The following is a 22,351-nucleotide window of genomic DNA, read 5'->3' on the forward strand; positions in this document are numbered from 1 at the left end:
AGGTCTTGGGGGTCCTCTCACCTTCAGAGAGAGGTTCTGGCCGTGACCACGGGCCCCTGGAACGTCTGGGAGTGTGGCTGAAGTTACAGGTTGTACGCAAGCCTTTGATTGTCAGCCACGCGTGGCTCTTTTTAGAGAACCACGTGCAAATCCTTCTCCAAAGTACCATTTCCCCACAAATAATAGAGGCCTATTGTTGGTAGGACTCAGCCTGCAGCTCTGTAATAATGGCATTTTCATGAAGGAAAATCACATCCCCACTGTGAGCACAGCCGAGAACATGAAACCTACTATTGAGACATTCTGGTTAAAATGAAGCACTCTCCAGCAGGATGTGCCTGTCCATGGGGGTGTGTGGGAAGCCAGGTGAGAGGGCTTTGCAGGTCCTGCTGGAAATGAGTAGGTAAAAAACATCCGTCCATCTGAGGATGATTAATATCAATCATGGGGCTGTTAGGAAGTCCTGGCCTCCCCTTCCTGGCAGGAGGTGAAAGTGGAAAATTCATGTCACAAAAGAAGGAGCCAAGGGAGACGAGTGTTCGAGTGTTCGGTGGCAAAGTAAAAGAAGGGTGGGGGGAGGGAGGGGCGGGGAGCCTGCATTGTCAGGTCCAGACTTGAAAATTCAGGGGGATGGCCACACTCAAGGGCTCCTGCCTTTTAGGGGCTTGAGAATGGGGCCGTTTGTAGGTGACGGTGGGTTGATGTGGTTGTGCCCTCCTGCGCAGGTTCCCACCCAGCTTTAGGAACCAAGAGGTTTGGAGACAGCTGGGGTGCGGGGCCTGGGCCTAATGCACGGAGAGGGGGGACCAGTGAGCCCTCCATCCCCAGATGCTCAACTACCTTTTGTTCTCATTAGGTTAAAAAAAAAGTTTTCTTTTCTTTTTTTTTTTTTTTAAAGTTGGAGGTCAGCCAGAGGAAGAGCCTCAGCAGTTCAGATAGTACATTTTTTTTTTTTTTTTTTCAACGTTTATTTATTTTTGGGACAGAGAGAGACAGAGCATGAACGGGGGAGGGGCAGAGAAAGAGAGGGAGACACAGAATCGGAAACAGGCTCCAGGCTCTGAGCCATCAGCCCAGAGCCCGACGCGGGGCTCGAACTCACAGACCGCGAGATCGTGACCTGGCTGAAGTCGGACGCTTAACCGACTGCGCCACCCAGGCGCCCCCAAAAAAAAGTTTTATTTTGCAAATTGTCTGATATACTCAAGACCACTGGTCCCTGCATATTAGAATCACTTAGGGATCTTTCAGAAATCCTAATGCTGAGGCACCCTCCCAGACCATTTAACTCTCAGTCTCTGGGGTTGGAACACAGGCATCAGTATTTTTGAAGCTTCTTGGCTAGTTCACATGTACTGACAAGTCTGGGAACCTCTGGTATCCGTGTCACCTGGCTTCCACATTTACCAACAGGTGGCCAGTCTAGCTGATCTTGTAGTTCTTGTGTCCTAGATCCCCATTTGTCCATTGTCTCCAGATTATTTTATTTTATTATTATTTTTTAATGTTTTTCTTTTTGAGAAAGAGAGAGAGCTTGAGTGTGGGAGGCGCAGAGAGAGGGGGACGGAATCTGAAGCAGGCTCCAGGCTCTGAGCTGTCAGCATAGATCCCGATGCAGGGCTCGAACCTGCGAACCATGAGATCGTGACCTGAGCCACAGTTGGGACATTTAACTGACTGAGCCACCTAAGTGCCCCTTCGGATTATTTTAAAGCAAATACTAGATTTACATGATTTCATCCTTAACTGCTTCAGCAGGCATTAAGAACTTAAAAACAAAACAAAACATAAGCACAATAACCTTATCCCTTCAAAAAACTTAGTATCATCTAATGTTCTATCTTGTGCTCAGTTAAACTTTCGAGACACTGATTTCTCTCCTTTATTTTTGATTTTAATTTGATTCCAAAGGGATAAAGAATGCCCCCGGGCCCCCTCCCCCCACCCAGTTTTGAGGGGTGGAGTTGGTGAATGGGGCACACAGTTGGCTCATCCTGCCTCTTTTCCTTAGCCCAGCCCACATTTGTGGGTGAGAGGACACCCACAGAGGCAGAAATGCTCATATATTCATTCTTTCGGTGACTGTCCATTGGGAGCTTCCTATGTATGCAGCCATTGTGTTAGGGGCTGGGGGACTGGGTCTGTCTTTGTCACTATTGTATTCTGTTTAGCACAGAGTGTGGCACAAAGTAGGGACTCAAGGTATATTTAGTTCAGCTACAAAAGTGAGTATTTTTATTACCATTGCTGACATATTGGCTCCAGGTATGCAGGACCCCTTTATGAATGCATAAAACTTTGACATTGTACCTTTTTACTTGAGGATCTGAGAACATTTTTCTTGAAATAATTTTCACCACAGCGTCATGTGGGCTCCCTAAATGAGATGAAACAGCATAGCAGAATTAAATTCTTCGCAGCGGAGTTAAAGTGAGAGCAAGGGCAGCCCCAATAGTTGAAATGCAAACGCACCCTGTAAGCCTCATTTCAGCTGGGACCTTTCAGCATCTTTTTGCCTTTGAATCCTTTCAAAGGAGTGCTAACATGCAGCAGAAATTGACTGGTTTGAAGCTGACCTTCTTTTATTTCCTTTGCTCAGCCTCTAAGTGAAACACTTAGAAACAAAACAATAAAATGTCCAGAACGCAACTAACATAGCCAGGGAAGAAAGTGAGATCTCCTTGACGCATACATTTTTTAATGGAATATTTTTATAGTTATCACACTAGTACATTTGATACAGAAAATTTGAAGAATATAGGATAAAAGTACGAAAAGTGAAAATCACCCATATCTTACCGTCCAGAAATAACTACCATTATCTACTGCAGATAATTGACCATTTTGGTGTATTTCCTTCTAGTCTTGTGTTTTTTTTTCTATGCCTATATTTTCTATAGACTCTATTTTCTGATTTCACTGAAGTTATTGTTAGCTTATTTAAATGCATTTAGGACTTTATGCCTTTAAAAGCAATTTTTAATTTGTTTTCTCCTTTGTTCCTCATTATAATTCTATAGAGGATATAGGGAAGATGTTATTTTCTTTACAAGTGAGAAATCAAGGTCCAGAAGGTTAAGTGATTTTTCTCAAGGTCATACAAATTGCCGAGGACTCTCATTTGTAATTCAGGGGTCTTTGTGTCTGATGCCAGTCCTCACTGTGCATAGAGGCATGACCCATCAGTGGGATAGCCCTAGGATTACTCATGGCCATGGGACTGACTGCTTCTTCCTTCCCCATCTCTGGAAGACTTAAGTCAGAGGGTTAAGACCCACACGCCTGGTACAGTCTAATTGTTGGTGCAGGAGGGAGGTTATAGGAGATTAAGTGCTATCACTTAGGGGACAATCCAACCTGCATTCTGGATAATGTACGTTGTTAGGCACTTGTTGACTGTACCATATATCATGGCCTTTGACTTCCAAATCCTTACCCCCTGCCCACTGTGTCCCCTTCTAAGGGATGCTGCCTGGCCACCACTTCTGCCTTAACTGCCAGGCTTAATGCCAGGCATGGCCTGTGCCCCAGCCCCATCATATTGGTAGCTTGGGGGTGGGGTGGTCCTGACACAGGCATGGCCAGGCCACCGTAGATTATGATTATGTTGTGGTGTCAACAGATGAGTGAGAGCAATCAGTTATTCTTTCTCAGGAATCTGAGCTAGTAAACATGAGGAAGATTGACCAGGGATGTACTGAGGCAGAGTCAGGACAGAGTCATGGCCAAAGCCATGTGTAAAATAAGATTATGAGGGAGCAGAAGATAGGAATATGTTGGCAGAGAGAACTGTGTGGTTCACAGAGTGAATCACGAATGCCAGAGGGGAGGAGAGAGGGAGATCAAGAGCCGGCCCCCAAGCCTCTTGTTCTTGGGGTTTCTGGGTTCACATCAGCCTTGCTGTGTCTGACAATAACTTTCTTCCCCCACGCCTTCCTGGAGGTAACTGGCTTGGGTCTCTTTGTCCCTTCAACCAAACAAGGGCAGCCTGTCCTAATAGTCACAGATCCATAGCCTGATAGACTGGAAGAGACCTGCTGGGAAACCTCACTTACCCTCCGAGTTTTGCAGAGGGAAAGGACTTCCCCTGGCTGGTCCATCTCCTGACTCCAATCCTGGTTTCTTTCTGTCTCCAGGCCACATGCTTTCTTGGTTTCTTCTTGCAGCTCAGCCATGTTATTATGCTTGAGGGCTGGGATCATGCTTTCTATATCTATTTCTTCCACTTTGTTTTTCTTTGTGTATTGCCAAACAGAATAGATGCTCAATAAAAACTTGTTAAATTGAATTGGAGGATACTTGAGGTTTGAGTCAGTGATGGAGGTGGCCATTGGTGAAAGCTCCCTTGACTGATGGATAGGTGGGCGTTTTGGATAAGTTTGAGACAGGACCCTTTGGGTCCTGTGTGGTCACCAGTATTTCAGGTTGGAGGTGACTCTTCATACTGTGGATTTGCCACAGCAAAACTGAACAAAAGAGGAATGTTTCTTCTGAGTTTGATGGGTCAGAATCTGTTGCCAGTGGTTGTGTATCCAAGAGAAAGCAGGTTCAGAGAATGGTGCCCATCCGATCGGATTAGATATCTGCTGGGCAAAAATGGATGTGGTGTATTGCCTTTGGCAGTCTGGATTTTCTGAATCTTTTTTCCAACAATATAATCAGGATTTGACTTGAGTGGAGTAGGAGGGGAGGGAAGAGTAACTCAGCATATTTTTTTAAAATATAATTTATTGGGGCGCCTGGGTGGCGCAGTCGGTTAAGCGTCCGACTTCAGCCAGGTCACGATCTCGCGGTCCGTGAGTTCGAGCCCCGCGTCAGGCTCTGGGCTGATGGCTCAGAGCCTGGAGCCTGTTTCCGATTCTGTGTCTTCCTCTCTCTCTGCCCCTCCCCCGTTCATGCTCTGTCTCTCTCTGTCCCAAAATTAAATAAAAAACGTTGAAAAAAAAATTTAAAATATAATTTATTGTCAAATTGGCTAACATACAGTGTGTAAAGTGTGCTCTTGGTTTTTGGGGTAGATTCCCATGGTTCATTGCTTACATACAACAAATGCTCATCCCAACAAATGCCCTCCTCAGTGCCCATCACCCATTTCCCCCACTCCCCATCCACCATCAGTTTGTTCTCTGTATTTAAGAGTCTCTTATAGTTTGCCCCCCTCCCTCTCTGTTTGTAACTATTTTTTTTTCACTTCCCTTTCATCATGGTCTTCTGTTAAGTTTCTCAAGATCCACATAGGAGTGAAAACATATGATATGTCTTTCTCTGGCTGACTTATTTCACTCAGCATAGTTCCTTCCAGTTCCATCCGTGTTGCTGCAAAAGGCAGAATTTCATTCTTTCTCATTGGCAAGTAGTATTCCATTGTATATATAAACCACATCTTCTTTATCCATTCGTCTGTTGATGGACATTTAGGCTCTTTCCATAATTTGGCTATTTCAACACGGTTTTGAACTGAAGTCATGTAAGTCATTTTTCAGCAAATATTTATTGAATGCCAGTTCTGTACTCGGCATTATTTTAGATGCTGAGACTAGGGCAGGGGTCCAGACCTACAAAAACCCCTGCTTTTCTGGAGTTTACATTCTGTTGGAGATGCAAAGTTGGATAAAGGAAACGTGGCATGTATTAGCTTGTCAGGGCTGCAAAAACACAACACCCTTTGTTGGGTGGTTTACATGACGGAAATTTATTGTCTCACAGTTCTGGAGGTTGGAAATCTGAGAGCAGGGTGTCAGCAGGATTGGTTCCTTCTGAGTGCTCTCCCCTTGGCTAATAGATGGCCATGGTCTCACCTGTGTTTTCATATTGTCTTTTCTCTGTATCTGTGTTCAAATTTCCTCTTCTTAAAGGGACACCAGTCATACTGGATTAAGGTCCACCCTGCTGACTCCACTTTAACTTAATTAGCATCTTCAAAGATGCTGTGTGCAAAGGAAGTCACATTCTGAGGTACTGGGGGTTAAACCTTCATCATATGAATTGTAGGAGGGACACAATTCAGCCCATAACATGGCATAAATAAAAAAGGTCATGACAACTCATTGCGTTTAAAGCACAAAGATTTGGTGTTGCTTTTCCAGTCTGGGGAAGGGTTGCTTGTCCACCTATGAGGTCGGTAGCCAGTGATGGCTTGCAGGGAAGACTGACTTCAGGCAGCACAGTGATCTGGCTTGTGCACTGAGTTTTCCTTGGTGAAACTACCCAGGCTACACGAGAGTTGAACCACTGACCTGGACTGAATTAATATGAGAATCCAAACAACTGGGAAAGAAGCCCAGGCCTTTTGTTCTTTTTTTTTTTTTTTTTTTTTTTAATTTTTAAATGTTTTTTTAAATTTATTTTTGAGACAGAGAGAGACAGAGCATGAACAGGGGAGGGTCAGAGAGAGGGAGACACAGAATCTGAAGCAGGCTCCAGGCTCTGAGCTGTCAGCACAGAGCCCGACGCGGGGCTCGAACTCACGGACGGTGAGATCATGACCTGAGCCGAAGTCGGACGCTTAACAGACTGAGCCCCCTAGGCACCCCCCAGGCCTTTTGTATATGTGTATTTTTAGTGTAGCTTGCTGGAAATAAGTGAATTTATTTTCATAAACAATGACTTAGGGAAAGACTGCAGTCATTCCACGGGAAAGCTTTAAAGCTGTTTGTTTTTCCCCCTTAATCACCTCCTATTTTCCTAATGGGATTGCAGTGTGTGTGGTTCCTGCTGTTTTATATACTTTGTTACCATGTGGCCATTGGTTTCTCTTTTCATTTATGCTTTTGTGGTTTTACTGAATAAACGACCTTCTGTGTCATAATGAGTTCCTGGATCTTGACATGCTGAGCATAAATCTGCCAAATCTGGAACTGCTATGGAAGATTCAAAAGATGGCTTTTGACATAAAAAAAAAAAAAAAAAAAAGTGCTGAAGGCACACGGGAGAAGGGCACGGTCCTCCAGGGGCTTTGATGCAACAGATGCCTAGCCCAAGCAGTGGTGTGTAGGTTCGGTCCGTCTGTCAGATCGGAGAAACCATCCATCTGCCAGCCTGACAACAAGGACTTCTCTCGTTGGCACTCAGGGACTAATTTGTTCGTAAAAAGCTTTGCAGGCCACTGCGTCCCAGGGAGAATTGGTGGAGCAATACAAAGGGTGCAAAGTCAGCTTTTTTGCCAAAGCAGCCTGTTGAAAAAATGAAGGATTCAGATAAACAGAAGAAGCAGGTGGACTGATTAGAGGCAAGAGTAGGAAGAGAAGTTGCTTTTTTTTTTTTTTAAACTAGGCTCCATGCCAAACCTGGGGCTTGAACTCATGACCCCGAGATTAAGAGTTGCATGGTCTACTGACTGAGCCAGCCAGGAGCCCTGGAGGAGAAGTTGTTCTTTGTGATTCCTTTGTTCGTTTATTGCCTTAAAAAAAACATTGTAGGAATGTCTATGTTTATTGATTGATTCCCTTGTTCTTTATTTATTAATTTACTGAACATTTGTTGTGTAACAGGGGCTGGGGTAATATATAATCCTGTGTTAGGGAGGTGATGTCACCAAGATGCTGGAGTAGGAGACCCCATCCTCCACCCTTCCACAAAGATCAACTGTTAGGTGGCTATCCATGAACAAAAATAGCCCTGGGAGAGTTCTGGAGTCCACTTAGGAAACTTCAGCTATGCAACACCTGAGAACAAAACACCCAGCAATAAGCACACAAAAAAGGGAAGGAAGAACAGCTTCATTTTGTCTGCGTCATCTCATCTTCCAGGCTGAATCTGTTCAGTGCCAAGAGAGAATCCCCACCTGGGAAGAATTTCCCTCACTGGAAAAGGGCGTGTGTGACCAGCTTCCCCAGGTTTCTGGGGCACTGCACCCAGGATATGCTTTGGTTTCACTCCACCTAGAAACTAGCAAAGCTGAGCTGTATAGAGACAAGGAACAGCAGAGGCTGCCAATACCAGCCACACAGCAGGAGAGACCACAGTTCCCAGTGACCTGCTCTGTAGAGGATGCCAGCCGCTGAAGAAACTAACAAACCCTCTGCAGATGTACTGGTCTTCGCCCCAAGGATATTTGTGTTTGTGCTTGAGTCCCTCCCTGCCCTCTGCCGCTCCCCCTACCACCACCCTCTGGAGCCTGGGCTCTGCACCTGCGGCCAGCCCCGCTGCCTGTGTTGTACAAGTGCAGGGTGACAGCCTAGACCCCCATGGCTGACCTCACTGCTATGTGTGCACTTGCTGGGCACCTGCACATCACAGGCTGGACTCCTGTCACCTGCCTTTATTGTTGTGTGTGAACGTATGATGAGGCCATGCAGCTGTGGAAGTGCATGCTATAGCCAAGGCCCCTCCGGCTTGCTGAGGGCCCAGCCCCAGCCCCATCTGCTGTCCCTTGCCTGCGTTATGCAGCTCACCTGTAGCTAGCCCCTTCAGCTGTGTACCTGCATGCCTCCTGTCCGATTCCTGTTACTGGTCTGGTCTCCACTGCCTTGTGCCTGTGGTGGGACCCGACAGCCACAGGAGTGCATGCCAACCTTGGGGGTCCCCACAGCTGCTTGTCAGCCTGAAACTGGCCCTGACTCCTGTCACTGGCCTGCACTACTGGTGGGTTCACCTGCAACTAAGCCCCTCCAGCTGTGCACCTTTACTCTGTTGGCCTGACTCTCCTCACCAGCCTTGATTGCTGTGTGCATGCTCATGGTGAGACCCTATGGCCACAGGAGTACATGCCAACAGTCAGGGCCCTTGCAGCTGCCGGTGCACCCACAGTTGACCCCAGTCCTTATGGCCAGCCATGGCCCTTACCGTTATGTGTGTCTCTGACCCCTGCCATTATGCAGGCACCTGCAGCTGGCTCCTGTATCTGGGTGTGTATATACACCACCACATACTCATAGCCACTACCATGCCAGCCCTGGTCCCTGGACCTAGAGGCATTGATGAGGACCCCAGTAGCCTTTGTAGCCACTGTGGACCCCCACAGCATGCGCCAGATACCACACGGTTGCCAATGTTGTGGACCCCAGTGGCCCGAACTGACAAAACATCACGCCCCTCTAGACCCAGAGATGCCACATGACCCCTCCCATCAGTAAAGTTTTAGGATGTAAAATCAACATGCGATCAATATAGGAATTTAGGATATAAAATCAGTAGGATATAAAATCAACATACAAAAATCAGTAGCATTTCTACACACTAACAACTATCTGTAAAAGAAAAAGATCCAGTTATAATAGATCAAAAGCAATACAATACTTAGGAATAAATTGACCAAAGAGTTGAAAGATCTCTACCCTGAAAACTATAAAACACTGATGGAAGAAATTGAAGAAAAAGAAAACAAAGGGAAAATTACTCCATGTTTATCGTTTGAAACAGTTCATGTTAAAATGTCCATACTACCTGACACCATCTATAGATTCAATGAAATCTGTGTGAAATTTCCAGTGGCATTTTTCCAACATAGAAAAACAATCCTAAAATTGTATGGAACCACAGAAGACTCCAAACAGCCAAAGCAATCTTGAGAAAGAACAAAGTGGGAGGTATCACACTTCATGATTTCAATTTATATATTACAAAGCTATAGGAATCAAAACAGTAATAAACTGACATAAAAAGACACGAAGACTGAATAATCCAGAATCTAGAAATAAGCCCATACATATATGGTTGTCTAATCTATGATAAGAGGGAGCCAAGAATACACAATAGAGAAATGGTAATCTTTTCAATGAATGATGTTGGTAAAACTGAATATTTATAGACAAAATAATGAAATTGGGCCCCTATCTCATGTCACTCATAAAAATTAACTCCAAATGGATTAAGACTTAAGTGTAAGACTTGAAGCTGTGTAACTCCTAGGAGAAAACATAGGGGAAAATCTCCTTAGCATTGATTGTGGCAATGATTGCGTGTGTGTGTGTGTGTGTGTGTGTGTGTGTGTGTGTGTATGTATGTGTATTTAGGACACCAAAAGCACAAACAACCAAAGCAAAAATCAGTGAAGAGACTACATCAAACTAAAAAGCTTCTGCAGAGCCCAGGAAACAATCAGCAAAATTAAAGAGGCAACCAATAGGTGGGAGAAAATATTTTCAAACCATGTATCTGATAAGGGGTTAAGTTAATATTGTAAATATATAAAGGACTCATACAACTCAAGGGCAAACAAACAAAAGATGCTCAACATTGCTAATCATCAGGGAAATAGAAATCACAACCACAATGAGATACTGCATCATACCTGTCAGAATGGCAATTCTAACAAGATAAATTCTGTTGAGGATGTTGACAAAAGGGAACCCTTGCACACTATTGGTGGAAATGCAAAGTGGTGCAGCCACTACAGAAAATAGTATAGAGGTTCCTTAAAACGTTAAAAATAGAACTACCATCTGATTTGGTAATCTCAATTCTGGGTATATATTCAAAGGAAATGAAACCACTCTCTTGAAGAGATATGTGCTTTCCCATGTTCATGTTCATTGCGTCTGTATTCACAATAGGCAAATGTGGGAGCAACTTCATTGCCCATTGACGGGTGAATGGGTAAAGAAAACATCTGTCTAACTACATATATATCTCAAATGTGATACACATTGGAGATACACACACAATGGAATATTATTCAGCCATAAAAAGAAGGAAATCCTTATCATTTGTGATACCATGAATGGAACTTATGGATATTATGCAAAATAAGTCAGACAGAGAAAAACAAATACTTTACGATTCTACATAAATGTGAAATATGAAAATGTTGAACTCATAGAAACAGAGGTGATTGGGGGCGCCTGGGTGGCTCGGTCGGTTAAGCGTCCGACTTTGGCTCAGGTCATGATCTCATGGTCCGTGAGTTCGAGCCCTGCGTCGGGCTCTGTGCTGGCAGCTCAGAGCCTGGAGCCCGTTTCAGATTCTGTGTCTCCCTCTCTCTCTGCCCCTCCCCTGTTCATGCTCTGTCTCTCTGTCTCAAAAATAAATAAACATTAAAAAAATTAAAAAAAAAAAAAAGAAACAGAGGTGATTGGTGATTACCCGGGACTGGAGGGTGGAGGTAACTGAGAGATGTTGGCCAAAAGGTACAAACTAAGACGAATGCATTTTGGGGATCTAATGGACAGTAGGTGACTATAGTTAACACATACTGTATTGTGAACTTGAAAGTTGCTATGAGAGTTAAACTTAGATTTTGTCAAACTACCACCACCACCATAATAAAATAGTAATTATGTGAGGTGAAGGATGTATTGACTCAACTTACTGTGGTTAACATTCTGCGGTATAGAAGGATATTGTCACTGTACATCTTAAACAACACAATGTTACACATCAGTTACATCTCAATACAGCTAGAAAAAAATTTTTTAAATTATACAGCAGCAACAAAAGCCTGTATTAGTCTATGATAAAGAAATAGACCCCAAAGCAGGATTTGGTTTGCAAGGATCTTATTAGGGGAAATACCTCACCTTCTGAGGTACCACGCTGAGCATTTTTTTTTTTTTTTACTTCTCTCTGTTTTTTCACTCAAAAATCCCCCCAGTTAGTCAGGAAGTCCTATCATTCTGTGTCTGCCCAATCTCTCATAACCATTCCCTTGAATTCCCCAAGTTCAAGTCTCTCCTTTCTTGCCTGGGTAGTTACTGTAGGTTCATCACTGGTTTCCCCACCTCTGATAAACCTGCCTCTGCAGCTTGGCCTTCACAGTCAAGCTTATTGTCCTCTAATACAGGTAGGATCATGCATCTACCCTCTTAGAACCTTCCTAGGGGCATTGCCTGTAGTTTGGATTCCTCTGCTTGTGAATTCCATCACTCCCCTAGCTGGCCTTGCCCCTTCTTCCATCACATCTGCCCAGGATCTGCTCTTGTGGGCTGGAGCCTGTGTCATGTCCTGATCATGACCTGAGCCAAAGTTGGAGGCTTAACTGACTGAGCCACCCAGGCGCCCCGTAGGTATTTATTCTTTAAGCCTCAGTTCAAGGCCCACCATCTTTGTGAAATGTTTGATAACCAGTGAGAATTAACTGTTCTTTACTATAACATATAGCTCTTTAGGTTCCTGTGCTGTTGGTGCTGACATTTTCCCTCTTTCTCTAGACTGCAAGCTGCCGAGTCCAACAGGCACCATATCTTATTTGTCTCTGTGTGTAGACTGGTGATTAGTGTGTATTAGCATGTGATTCTGCTCAGGTGTTTTAGGTGTTCAATAAGGGTTTACTGGGTGAACAACTATCATCAGCCTATTGGATTTCTGCCCCAGAAATCGGCCCCACCATCAACTTTAAGCTCAACTTGTCCAGAAATGGAGATCATGATTCTGCCCATGCCAAAGCTTGTTCTGCTTCCCAACTTCCCTAGTCCTATCACTTTCCATGGAATATCTGGGGCCCAAAGACTTAGCCATCCTTGATTTTTTTTCTCTTTTCTCCTATTATACCTGTTGGTCTCTAGGCCTTGCAGATTTTAGCCCAAATATGATAAACATCTGCCCTTTCATGTCTGAAAAATCGGCTCCTTATCAGTTCCTGCTCGGTTTATCTTGATAGAGTTTTATCTGGTCTCTTTGGGGTTCCATCTTCCTAGAAGTGGTTTAGACTGGTTGTGTGCTAAGCCAGCCGTAGAACAAAGAGCATAGACAAAGCCATTGAAGGCTGTGAAACATGTCTACATCTCAGGAGCATAGTTAGTGCTTCACTATCAAAAAGTAATTTTCATACATTTTTTTTTTCTTATCCCAAAGTAACACGTTTGGTGCAGAAAAAGATTTTATTTTTTATTTATTTATTTTTAATGTTTTATTTTTATTATTTTTGAGACAGAGAAAGACAGAGCATGAATGGGGGAGGGTCAGAGAGAGGGAGACACAAAATCTGAAGCAGGCTTCAGGCTCTGAGCTGTCAGCACAGAGCCTGACGCGGGGCTTGAACTCACGGACTGTGAGATCATGACCTGAGCCGAGGTCGGATGCTTAACTGACTGAGCCACCCAGGCGCCCCCAGAAAAAGGTTTTAAAACATCAACGGGAGAGAGGGAAGAAAATAAAAATGATATACAATCCCACCACCCATGCATTTTAATGTATCTCTCATGTGTATGTATGTATGTATTTATTTTTTTAGTTTGCATGTATGTGTTGTATGTGGGTGCCTGTGTGTGCCCAGGTTCTCCTGTTTAGGGTTAAATTTAGCTTTAAGTGACAGAAAACCCAACCACAGTGTCTTAAACTGATGGATGCTTATTTGTCTCACCTAGCGTGAGAGCTGCAGAGAGGGGATAATTGGCAGATTTGGTGGCTCATGATGTCGGTGCTGGATTCTCTACAGCTCCCTTGGCTGCTAACACCTAATGGTGGTTAAATGGCTGCGGTTTTAGTCACTTACTGTGGGGGAGAGGGTAGAAGGGGAAAGGCAACACCTGTGGATGTTTGGCTGGGTTTCACTGGCCCGAACTGTGTCACAAGACCACCCCTGGCTGCAGGAGAGACTGTGAAGATGAACGTTTAGTTTTTATGCCTTTACTGAATGGCAGGCAAATGCAAGAGTCCTGAAACTGGTGTTGGGTGGATTGAACTTCAGTATCTACCCTAGAGATGATGATGCATTTGGTATAGTTGTCGCAGTGAGGATGGCTTTCTTAGGATAATTTCTATAAAATTTATGGCTCAAAAGCTATACAATTTAAAAAAAGAAAAGCTTTAAAGAATTACTTCTCAACTATGTTGATAGCAACAGTGATACCTGGCTTTTATTATGTATCACACATAATAAAATGACTTTGGGATGTAATCAAATGTAGTTTCATTTTGTCTCATATTGCCCCTTTAAATTTTATTGGGTAGGGGTAAGTAGGGGCATGAATTTCCCTTGCATATGATGAAAATTTGGGCAGGTCCATGGCTTTTCTGCTCTTTTAGGCGGCAGACAATCCAGTGGTTATGTTAGTTGCAGACACATTTCAGTTAGGATATCTAGACCCTCAAATTAATCAAATCTCTGAACTTAATTATTGTGAGATTGTGTGCTTCCCACAGCTGGACCCTCACTGCGGCTGACCCCTTGCCAGAGCAGAGGCATGGATTTCTTCTTCTGTCTGCTCTTCTATCTGTATCCTGTAACTGCTGTTACCGACCTCAGGAGCTCTCAGAAGGATGAGGGGCAGGAAAGGAGGGACAGGAGAGCTGTTCCTTGAACTGCTATGTGCTTCACACTCCCAGGCCTGGCAGATAGTCTTAGCTGACTCCTTCTAATCACAGCTTCATGAGCTGTTTGGAAATGTCTCTGCCTGGGAGCCCCTGCAGCTCCTTGATGTAGACTATGTACTTCCTCCCTTCCTGTGCTGCTCCCATTCCACTTCTCTGATGTTTCTCCACAGAATCTTGCCCTAGGGGGCCTCACACCCTCTCTGCCCTAGGCATCCTTTGGGGCAGGCTTTAAGATGGACCCAGGCTGGCTTTCCCCTGTGATCCACATCCCCTTCCTGTAAATCCTGGGGTGCAGGCAAGTGCCAACTCTATGCCCTCTCCTGCTTCCACGTGCTGCCGGGTGTTGTCTACAGTGCACAGTGTCCCCTTAGTGCTGGGAAAGACTTCATAGTCCTTGAAGGGCCCAGTGAAGACCCCCTTCCCAGGCTTGAGTTGACAGCACATTCTGCCCCCTTCACATGGCAGTGTAGGGTGGGACTCACAGTATCTTCACAGTTCTGTTCAAAATAGTTGCTTCACAAATTTCCCGTTCCTCTCCTCTCTCAACATTTTATGTTCCCAAAGCAAATAAAACTTTCTGGATGGGGAGCTCAAGAGTCATGAAACTGGTTCCTAGCCATTTCCTATAAATTCTGCATTGGAGCCTTGTCTTTTTCTGTTCAGGCTTTTCTCCCAGAATACCATAGATTGGATGGTGTGCGAACAACACAAATTTATATCTCACAGTTATGCAGGTTGGGAAGTCCCACTATTGAGAAGCTGGCAGATTTAGTATCTGGTGAGGGCTTGCTCTCTGGTTTATAGATGGTTGTCTTCTTTCTGTGTCCTCAGTGGTGGAAGGGATACGAGAGCTTTCTGGAGTCTCTCTTTAAAAAAAAAATTTTTTTAATGTTTATTTTAGAGATAGAGAGTGAGAGAGAAGGAGGAGGGGGAGGGGGAGAAGATACAATCTGAAGCAGGCTCCAGGCTCTGAGCTGTCAGCGCAGAGCCTGATGCGGGGCTCAAACTCACAGACTGTGAGATCATGACCTGAGCCGAAGTCAGATGCTTAACCAACTGAGCCACCCAGGTGCCCCTTCAGGGTCTCTTTTATAAGGGAACTAATCTCTTATGTTGGGGCTCTGCTTTCATGACCTAATCATCGTCCCCCTGCCTCCAAACACCATAGCATTGTAGAGTGTATGCATTATATTACAGAAACATTCAATCTATAGCAAGGCCCTTCTACACTCCCTTTGTTGTCTGATACCTGTGGTATCAGAGTCGCAGAATAGACAAGAAGAATTCCAGACAAGCATCTTCTTTCAGATGAATGCAAGGTTGTGTAGCGGGTGAACCTCTCATCAAGGCTTCTCTAAAGGTGGGACAAAGAAGGTTCTTACTCTCTCTGAAAGTGAAAAAATAAAAGCCAGCAATTGTCCTGGCAGTAGTGAGTATGTATAATGATTTACATTATCCAAATGGCTGGGAAAGCTGAAAACTGGCTCATACAGGAGGTTAGGCAAATCCTTGCTAAGGAGTATAATGCTGCGAACTGTCACTGTCTATTTAAACTTCACAGGGAGTGCCTTATGGAAGAGGCAGCTGGAATTATGTTCTTCCATAGAATAGAGTGTGATAGCTTCTCACACTTAAGGCTGTCCACAATGCAAGTGCAGTGGCTGCCTGTGGTGGCCAAGGGCTGAAGAGTGTGCTGAAAGTCCAGTATCAGGTCTTTGCATCAAAAAGATGCAATCTGGGGCATCTGGGTGGCTCAGTCGGTTAAGCATCCGACTTTGGCTCAGGTCATGATCTCGCGGTTCATGAGTTTGAGCCCAGAGTCAGGTTCGGGCTCTGTGCTGACAGCCCAGAACCTGGAGCTTGCTTTGGATTCTGTGTCTCCCCCTCTCTCTGCCCTTCCTCCACTTGTGCTTTTGTCTCTCTCCCTCAAGAACAAATAAACATTTAAAAAAAAACTTTATTAAAAAAGTAAGGATGCAATCTGGCTACAAGATCAGTGGCCACTGGTGAATTTGGGGGAACTTGCTTCACACTGGACAGAAATGCTGGCTGCAGGATTCTGTGGCTGACTTTGACTGGAGGCCTGGTGGAAGGGCTGGATATTAGCTCATATCCCATTCCCTTTCCAGAAATCTTGTCATGTTCTTCCTCCCTCCATGCACCCTACCCATCTCCTGAGCCTTGGCTCAAACCCCCTCTTCCATTAAGCCTTCGTGACCACATGCCTGGAAGCCATCTCTCCTTGAGGTCATGCAGCAGGTGCTGCTATGTCCTTCCTCACGTTGTTGCCTGAACCCTGTGTGAGGAGGACTTCTTTGCAGTTACCTTATATGCTTTTTGGGATTGAGAGCTGACAGTGCCCGAATGAAAGATAGGAACCCAGGGTGCTCTCATGAGATACGAATCCTAAGAAGCCATCATGGGGCCAGGACCCTCTGCTGTGGAATTTATCCTTACTGAATAATTGAGCACTGTCCATTCAGCTTGAAGGCTACAGATCTTTCATTTCTTTACCTTTAGCAGATGTTAACTGAGCACTATTTATGTGCCAGGGCCATGGCTAGACCCCAGGACACTTTAGGAAGAGTCCAGTTTTGGGGGAAGCCTGGCATGTATATATGTGTAATGAGGGGGAGAATTCCATTCACTCAGGGCTAGGGTGGGCTTTCTGGCAAGATGAGCCCTCAGAGGCTCAAGCTGGACTGCTCCTTCCCAGGGGATGGGTGTGGCAAGGAGGGTCTCTCCTGGAACAGAGAAGGCAGGCATCCCTGGGAATGGATAATGTATCAGGGAGGGTGTGAGAGGAGAGATTTTTGGCACTGGGAAGCTTTGGGGAAAAGGATGGATGTCTAAAGAGGATTTCTATGAGCCTTTCCCATGGATAGTGCAGTGTAATCCTACCCTCCCCCCAGCAGTGTCCTTTAAGGAAAGCATGGCCGATTTGGAGTATGGCAAGTACTTGGTGTGGCTCAGGGTCCTTCAGGGTGGTGATGGGGGTTTGAAGTTGAGCAGGCAGCCTGGGTAGCTGGAGTCCATATCACAACCTGTGTGTCTTCTGGTGCCCTTTGGTGAGAATGTCCTTTTGGTGAAATTTATGCATCCTAAGTAATTTTACTTCACTATTTAATCTCTTTAATATGTTCCATTAGCTAATATTATTTACTTTTGCCTTTTTCATCTGTAGTCTTTATTGTATTACTGTTCCTTTATGATATCATCTTACTGTTTATCTTGGCTGTCTTTTATAGTTCTAACATTTTCAGAGCATACTGTTAAACTCATCAAATTTATTTTCCAGCATTTTTCAATTTTGCTGGTATTCACTTCAGCACGTTTTAAGCTAATGTTTACTTACAGCTTTTACTTTTTACTTTTTCAGAACTGTTTTTGTCCTTTTAGCTCTTTTCATCTTATTTCTGTCATGGATAGCTGTGCTGATGTCTGGCCTCATGTCAGACCTGCCTTTTCATTTTCCTACAGTCCCTAGCAGTGCTGTAGGCAGAGTGGGTGGCCCTTAATCTTTACAGACAGAGTGACTGAATGCATGATTCATTCATGTCTAGTCAATCACCAGGTCCTGGCCATTTTACCTCCTGAACGTTTTCAATCTAGCCCTTCATCCTCTCTGCCGCTGTGCCGGTACTGGCCACAACCGTCTTTCACCTGGGTCCCCACACAGCCTCCTAATGGCCTCCCACTCCCTCTTTCCTTTTCTCTAATCTATCCACCACCCTCCAGCACAATGATATTTTTAAAATGTAGAAAAAAAATATTCACACTCCCATTTATTTTTGGCTAATGAGTGGAGGATATAGAACATCTTTAAAAATCACAAGAGTGCACATGCTTCTGGTTTTTAAAAAAATCGTTAGTTTAAAAAATATTTCTGCTTTAGAAAACTTCAAATCTAGATAAAATGAGAGAGAATAGTGTAGTGTAGTGAACCCCCTTTCCCCATCACCTGACTTCAACCACAGTCGACGATTCACCCTCATCCCTCCTTTTTTGTTTTTATATGTTGCTTGAGTAGCAACATTCATATATATATACACACACATATATATAATTAAAAATTTTTAAAAATTTTTATTTATTTTTGAGAGAGAGAGAGAGAGACAGAGCATGAGCAGGGGAGGGGCAGAGAGAGAGACACAGAATCCGAAGCAGGTTCTAGGCTCTGAGCTGTCAGTACAGATCCTGGTGTGGGGCTTGAACCCCCAGACTGTGAGATCATGACCTGAGCTGAAGTCAGATGCTTAACCAACTGAGCCACCCAGGTGCCTCCTTATATTTTATATATATATGTATTTTTATTTTCAGTGCCACTTGACATTGCAGGATCGGGTGCAACCACTCCCATCTGCACCCACTAGCCTAGTCTTATCAGCAGGCTGTCTGTTTCTCTTCATCTTTTTATTGCTCCTATACCCTCCTGGGGGAAACCCTTGCTTTCCTCAAACTAGCATCCTTTCTCTCTACTGGTGGGCATGGACATCTTTGCCTGGGGTATCTAGTTTCTCCTGCCCGACCCCATACCCTGGATGTCTCTTATTTTCTTCTTGTATTTGAGATCCAGGCTTCAAGGTCCTGAGCTCAGGGAAGCCATCCTGGGTCTCCTTCTCTGACTCTTATCCCCACTGCCTTTTCCACCTATAACACACTGTTCTCTCCTGCTGTAGAATTAATTACACTCTTTTATAATTGCCTGTTTACATATTTATTTCCCTCCTAGTCTCTGAGCTTCTTGAGGGTAGGATGTTTGTCCCCACCCCCTCACTTTTAATTATGGGAAATAATGAATGAAGAGGCATTTGATCTTGTCTTCGGGGATGTTCTGGCTGCCGGGGATTGGGATGCTCTTGACACCTCTTTGTTACCCATTGATTGCACATGTCACCATTTGTGGTCATTCACATGGCATTATGCATCGTGCTCAGCTCCACCTGGGACCCCTTTGGTGAATAGTGACGGCAAGCCAGAGCACCCCTGGACTCACCCTCTCTGCTTTCCTGCCAGACTGGGGACTTTATAGGGTATGAGAGTCTGTGCAGTGGCCAAAATGTGGGACGGCTCTGTGCCAGTGCCTCATCCTTGCCCTAGGGCCTGGGGCTGGGGGCATAGCTGGGTCTGCATCTTCTGGGGGTGGTGGGCAGAGACATAGGATGGCTCTTCATATAAATGTCTGAGGCTGCCCTCCGGAAGTCAGTCAGCAAGTCTGACAAACAGCTCACGGGTCTCCATGGGATTGCTTTTTGTTAGAGGCATAAACGTTGGACTGCTTGCCTCTTTGGCCTTTGTGTAAGAATGGAGCGTGTTTCTTCAGTAGGCTGTATCTTATCCATTCGCCTTGCACTCATTTATATCTGGATGGATTAGGTGAGCTCAGTGAATGGTCTCTCTGCTTCTCTGAGATAGGGCAGAGTTTTACACTCGCACGTAATCTCTTTCTGAGAATATTGTCCAAAAACTAGGTCATCTATTGTAAAGGAAATAAGGTAGTAATTAAATTTAACTGGAAGTTACAGTATTGGTGGTTTCATTTTAGAGGGAGTGTGCCTCCCTAATTACTTTATTGCTGCAGTTATACTGGCTGTGGGTTTTTTTTTGGGCAAGGGGTGGAGGTGGAAAAGGTTGTATTTAATAAGTTAGATGATGATTTCTGGGCTTGAATTTTTAACTGGCAGAACCTCACCTTCAAGGGTGACTTCTTTTTCCTAGGGCCCTTTTCAGGTCTGCCTGTTGGAAGCCAGCTCCCCTGCACAGTTGTTTGGCTCAACCACCTAGGGGTACCTTTTGGCACAAGAGTTGCATAGACAAGACCAGGCTAAGAAAAAAGCAGCAATTTGGGGTTGGTGGGTCCTTTTCATGTATGCAGTCCACTGTCACAGCTGGATGGGATGTAAGTGATCCATTGTCTCCCCCACTTTTTTTTTTCCACTTGGAAAGGGCACAGAGAGGCACCTGTGGAAGGCCAGCCTGCTAATTCTGCCAGTTGAATGGCAGAGCTGATAGGAGAGCCTAGGACTCATGACTCATGCTATGTGATCTGCCGCTTGTCGCCTTTCCCCAGGGGAGCAGAGGTTAGGGCAGTTGGGGAGCCTTGGACCCCAGCTGGGTGTGGGTGCTTAGGAAATGCTGCATGAGTGCATGCTGAGTGACAGGACCACCTTGGAACAGTTTGGCTGCACCCACCAAATGTGGATTATTATGGCCTTCTCACATTTCTTTTAGATGTGAGATACATTTAGATCACTCGTAGTGACCAACCACCGTTTAGATCACCTGGGCAGCAGTCCTGAAGTGTATCACCACTTGTTTCCACCTGCCCTTCACTCAGATGTCTTTGACCAGAGCCCCCTCCCTCCCCCTTCCCCTCCTCCCTCACTTCTCCATTTCTCTCCTTTATCTGTCCTTCGTCCTGCCCTCACCCTCTCCCTCTCCTCCCTCCCTTAACCCTCCCTCTTCCTCTCTTACCCCTCCCTCATCCTTCCCCTTTCTCACCCCTCCCTCATCCCTTCCTCCTTCTCCCTCTGCTTAACCATTCCAGACAAATCAACCAAGTAAAGACCATTAAACTTCCCAGAGGTGCCCATTTTTCGTTTTCCTTTGGCTTCTTCACTGAGTGCTGTCATCAGTGTTTGTGAGGAAAACTTACTGTTAAACCCATAGCTGTTCCTTAAAAAACAAGTACTGTAATTTGTTCTGAAGGCCCAAAAATATGGCCCACAAATACTTTTTTAAAAAAGTATTTATTTATTTTGAGAGAGAGAGAGCCAGTGAGCGCACATGTGCTTGAGCAGGGGAGGGGCAGAGAGAGAGAAAGGGAGAGAGAGAAAGAGAATTCCAAGCAGGCTCTATGCTGTCAGCACAGAGCTCTATCTCAGGAACTGTGAGATCATGACCTGAGCAAAGCCAAGAGTCAGATGCTTAACCAGCTGAGCCACCCAGGCACCCTGACTTTTTCTTGATTGGTACTTTTCATACTAAGTATTCCTTGATAAGACGGTGCAGGTTGTTGTGTGTCTTTGTGTGGAAGTCATCGGCTTTGGACAGGAACCTTGCTGAGGAGGATGACACTGAGGTTGTGCTTTAAAGCACCATCTTGGCTTGGTACATGTGAGGCTCTGGTAAAGCTGAACAATTTTTACGAGCAAGGAAAAAATCATAAACAGCAAAATAATAGCTCAGCTCTAGAGATTCCTGAAAGAGCAACGAAGGATCCCACAGAGCACATTTTAGCTGGTTAATAAGGGAGCCAAGTACAATGGGTCCGTATATAACCTGCTACCACGTTCTATCAATATATAATTACCACATATTTTCCAATCTGCCCCTGGGAGATGTGGCAGGTAAAATAGATTGAGAAGAAAATAATGGTGCTTGCTGCATGATATATTAGAATTGGTACCTGTTAGTACTTGAGCAGGCTCCTTGCAGGATGGTTGGAAAGCCTTGGATGCTCTTAGTGCAGATGAAGTGACTTTATGCTCTATTCTTTTACATACCTCTGTATACATGGGCCTGTGTAGCATGCAGAACTCGTATATTTATCAAGACTCCCTGTCTTAGGAGTTGGAGGTCTTACTAAACTCAACCAGGAGAAACCTATGGGTATGTGGAAAAATGATTTGTCTCCACCTCCCTCCCCTGCACCCCCCGCCCCGTCTCCTCATCCTCCCACCCCACCCTCCCCATCAGAGGCAATGGGTGCAGGCCTTTTTCTCCTCTACTGGGGGTCTAGGGAGGGGCCGTGTGGTGCTGGATTTGGGGTCCTGCATTTACCACCAGACCAAAACGGACTCCCAAGCTCTGGTTTTCCCTCTCTTCTTCTTTCTGATTGGAAAAAAAAAAAAAAAGAATATTCGGAAAATAGAAATACAAATACAGTTACCTAGAATCCCACTATTTTTTCTCTTGCATATTGCCTTTTGGGTTTTGGTCTCATAAAAATAATAACATAAAGGGGTGTTTGGGTGGCTTAGTTGGCTGAGCGTCCGACTTCGGCTTGGGTCGTGATCTCGCAGTCTGTGAGTTCGAGCCCTGCATTGGACTCTGTGCTAAAAGCTCAGAGCCTGGAGCCTGCTTTGGATTCTGTGTCTCCCTTTGTCTGCCCCTCCCCTGCTCATGTCTGTCTCTCCCTCTCTCTCAAAAATAAATAAGC

General features: G+C 44.9%; 1 protein-coding gene across 1 annotated transcript in view; it reads left to right on the forward strand.

Moving 5' to 3' along the window:
- Positions 1–22,351, forward strand: part of THSD7B (thrombospondin type 1 domain containing 7B) — a 1,583,569-nt gene that overhangs the window by 391,518 nt on the left and 1,169,700 nt on the right. The gene's annotated exons all lie outside the window — the stretch shown is intronic.

The sequence above is a fragment of the Leopardus geoffroyi genome, chromosome C1 (genome assembly GCF_018350155.1).
Source record: "Leopardus geoffroyi isolate Oge1 chromosome C1, O.geoffroyi_Oge1_pat1.0, whole genome shotgun sequence".
Lineage (NCBI taxonomy): Eukaryota > Metazoa > Chordata > Mammalia > Carnivora > Felidae > Leopardus > Leopardus geoffroyi.